Source organism: Volvox carteri, assembly GCF_000143455.1.
Source record: "Volvox carteri f. nagariensis unplaced genomic scaffold VOLCAscaffold_61, whole genome shotgun sequence".
Taxonomy (NCBI): domain Eukaryota; kingdom Viridiplantae; phylum Chlorophyta; class Chlorophyceae; order Chlamydomonadales; family Volvocaceae; genus Volvox; species Volvox carteri.
Genome location: NW_003307604.1, coordinates 88,542 through 92,608, shown reverse-complemented (window position 1 = coordinate 92,608; position 4,067 = coordinate 88,542).

Here is a 4,067-nt window from a genome sequence, read left to right as displayed (position 1 = left end):
CCAATGCTAATTGGACAGATTCTAAGGCAGGAGATTGAAAATCGTCCAACGATGTATATTGCTCTATCTACGCAATGTTTTTAGAGAACATTTGCTTTCTATTACTGTATTTAATTAGTTCCTTGTCGCTTGGATGATTCGCTGAGCCAGGTGTGAGGTTTTTTGAACTTAACGTTAGTGTGCGGCTAAGTGGAAACACCCTGTAAGTATGAGCTTTTAGTAATGAAGAATGCACGCATTTCATACCATGTTAATCTAAATTAATCCGCGAGGCGCGCGAGTACGGGCGGAAATCTCTAACAAATCGCGCCAACCTTACTCCGCCTAATTAGGCGGAGTATAATCCGCCCTAATCCGCGCGATGTTTCCGTGTGCGACGGATTAAGGGTGTATTTCCAGTGCGGATTATGGCCAGCGATTAGGGCACGGATGTCCTTGGTACGAGCTTACCGTATAGTTTCGTTCCATAAGGGAACCAAAGATTGGAAAGGCGAGGTAAGTTTGCCGACAACTTAGCCGTTTGAGCCAGTATCGATGGAGGACAGAGGGTTAATCCGCGATGTTAATCCGCACTGGAAATACACCCTAAGCCTTAATCCGCGCCTTTTAATGCAAGTGGAAACACCCCCTTATGATCATAGAATTATTGACGGCAAGGATGCAGTAATTTTTTGGAAACCCACTGATTCCCGAGGAGTGAGAGCAAGTAAAAGAAAGGCAGAAACACGGCCGTGTTTCTGTCTTTTTCTTTGGGCGGGCCCCCAGCGTGAAGCGCCCAGGGGGGCCCCGACCTGTAGGATTGCCCATGTCCGTGTGTGTGTGTGCGTGTGTGTGTGTGTGTGTGTGTGCGTGTGTGTGTGTGCATGTGTGCATGCGTGCGTGCATGTGTGCATGCATGCGTGCATGCGTGCATGCATGCGTGCGTGCGTGCATGCATGTGTGCATGCATGTGTGCATGCGTGCGTGCATGCGTGCATGCGTGCGTGCGTGCGTGCATGTGTGCATGCGTGCGTGCATGCATGCGTGCATGCATGCATGTGTGCGTGCGTGCGTGCATGCGTGCATGCGTGCGCGTGTGTGCGTGTGTGTGTGTGTGTGTGTGTGTGTGAAATCAAATCAACGCCTCTCAGGCTAAATTTAATCTCAAAAGGTACCGCGTATCTCATATTTGATTTCTTAGATGACGGTGTATGATAACTCGAACTCCCAGGCCTTGAGTGTGTAACGGACCAAACATAATATTTCACCCGGCTGAAACATGTTATCGGTACTATATAGCATTCTCTATTGCAAGGTATCTCGCCTGTACTACAGGCGACTAGTTGACTAGTAGTCAACAAAGAACGTATGAGCACAAACAAGTTTAGCTGCCTCCATTCACCGACCTCAAAAGTCACATCAACGCCTCTCGCGCTAAATTACATCCCGAAAGCTGCTGTGTATCTCATAATGGAATTCTGCAGAATCTCAGCTGAGATGACGGCATATGATAACTCGAACACCCAGCTTGTGTTACCATTTGCCGGCATGGGCAATCCGACTTGCCACCAGCAGGCCAACAAATTTGCTTACATTTCTCTATGAAATACACAAGCTGCTTGTTTGTACATTTACTTTGGCCAATGCACGGGGCCTCTGGAGACTTGCGGTGTGCCCCGATGAAGCTCGCGGCTGTGGGGCGGATTGCTGAGGCCGCTGGCGCTTCGAGGATAAACATCACAGACAGCACCGAAATTCACCCAGCTTTCGTTACCATTTGCCCGCACGGGCATTCTGACTTGCGGTCTGCCGCACTTTCCATGCGGCATGCACCTGGGATGGATGCGATTCGTGTGGAGCCCGCAGGCAGTGCTGACGATTCCGCCGGTGCAAGCTTAGCTCCCACACCATCAGCACTGCTGCAACAAAGCACATCTCCCACCGCGTTGACACTACCCATCAATTGTCACACGTGCCGCGCTAGCTACCGGCCTGTACGGATGCAGGGGGGGCCCACCCTTTTTCCGGCTTCGAGGAAGCCGACACCCGACTTGTGTGTTTAATTATTACAAAGCCATGCGGCAGTGGGGTGCTTTCCTGTAGCCGCTGGCGCTTCAAGACCTAACCGACACCCAACTTGTGCTCTCCTTTCTGAGGGCTACGGCTAGAACCCCCATTCGTGCGTGCGTGCGTTTGTGTGGTTCGCAAGTCCAATGTCCAACGGAAAACTCGGGCTTTTTTGGATGACGGACACATAATTAACACAACGATGACATTTTCGCCGGTTCAAATCCCACGCGAGTAATCTCGTTTTCGGCTTAAAGTAAGATTCAGATTTTGTGACAAGTCGCCTGTTCAAGCAAGTAAAAGACACATATGTGAGAGAAGAAAGTGAGAGCAAGTAAAAGATATTCCTGAAGAACGTGAGAGCAAATAGCAGAAAGGCAGAAACATGTCCTCGAAGAAAGTAAGAGTCAGTGCTTCGCTCTTTCTTCTTGCTCTCCTTTCTGCCTGAGGGCTGAGGGATAGAGGCGGCAGGGGATAGAGGCGGCAGGGAAGGAGGCGGTAGAGGAGGAGCAGGCAGGGGATGGAGGCGGCAGGGGCAGAGGCGGTAAGGGATAGAGGTGGCAGGGGAGAAGGTGGCAGGGGATAGAGGCAGAGGGGGAGAAGGTTGCAGGGCAAAGACGCAGCAGGGGAGAAGGCGGCAGGGGAGGAGGTGTCAGAGGCGGAGGCGGCAAGGGAGAAGGCGGCAGGGGAGAAGGCGGCAGGGGAGAAGGCGGCAGGGGATGATCCGTATAGAGGCAGCAGGGGATAGAGGCGGCAGGGGATAGAGGCGGCAGGGGAGGAGGCGGCAGGGGATAGAGGCGGAGGGGGGGAAGATGGCAGGGGATAGAGATGGCAGGGTAGAAGGCGGCAGGGTAGAAGGAGGAAGGGGAAGAGACAGCAGGGGATGACACGGCAGGGGATAGAGGCGGAGGGGGAGAAGGTGGCAGGGGATAGAGGCGGCAGGGGATAGAGGCAGCAGGGGATAGAGGCGGCGGGGTAGGAAGCGGCAGGGGATAGAGGCGGCAGGGGAGAATGTGGCAGGGGCGGAGGCGGCAGGGGAGAAGGTGGCAGGGGACGGAAGCAGCAGGGGATGAGACGGGAGGGGAGTAGGTGGCAGGCCAGGACCAGCAGGGCTTAGAGGCCGCAGGGGAGGATGCGGCAGGGGAGGCGGCGGCAGGGGATAGAGGCGGTCGGGGAGAAGGCGGCAGGGGATAGAGCCTGACGGCAGAATGTAAGATTCAGGTTTTGTGACAAGTCCGAGGTTGGTCACCCCATTTTCAGTTGTGCACAAATGTAAGGTGACGTCGTGCACATGTACACCCTAGGGTTGGTAGGAGGCAGCAGCGGATAGAGGCAGCAGGGGAGGAGGCGGCAGGGGAGGAAGCAGCAGGGGATAGAGGCGGCAAGGGAGAAGGTGGCAGGGGATGGAGGCAGAAGGGGGAGGAGGCGGCAGGGGATAGAGGCGACATGCGAGGAGCGGCAGGAGATAGAGGCGGCAGGGGAGAAGGTGGCAGGGGAGGAGGTGGCAGGGGAGGAAGTGGCAGGGGACGGAGGCGGCAGGGATAGAGGCGGCAGGGGCAGAGGCGGCAGGGGATAGAGGCGGCAGGGGAGAAGGTGGCAGGGGAGGAGGTGGCAGGGGAGGAAGTGGCAGGGGATGGAGGCGGCAGGGATAGAGGTGGCAGGGACAGAGGTGGCAAGGGATGAGGCTGCAGGCGGCAGGGGAGGAGGCGGCAGGTTAGTTAGGAGGCGGCAGGGGAGAAGGCGGCAGGGGACGGAAGCAGCAGGGGACGAGGCACGGAGCGGGGAAGCGGCAGGCGAGGGGTGGTACCCCACCCCTTTCTTTGGGCACACAGAGTCGTAGGCTCCCTTATTTTTTACGCACTTTCCTTGGAGCACGCATCTATTACTCCCTTGCCATACGGAGAGGGAGAGATGATTAATCATACTTTTTCTGGCCGAAATAAACCGTTTCAAAATTGGAACATGATAAAATCGGAACATGTCTGGTCTGCCCTATGGCATAAACATGCCGGTTACCGACC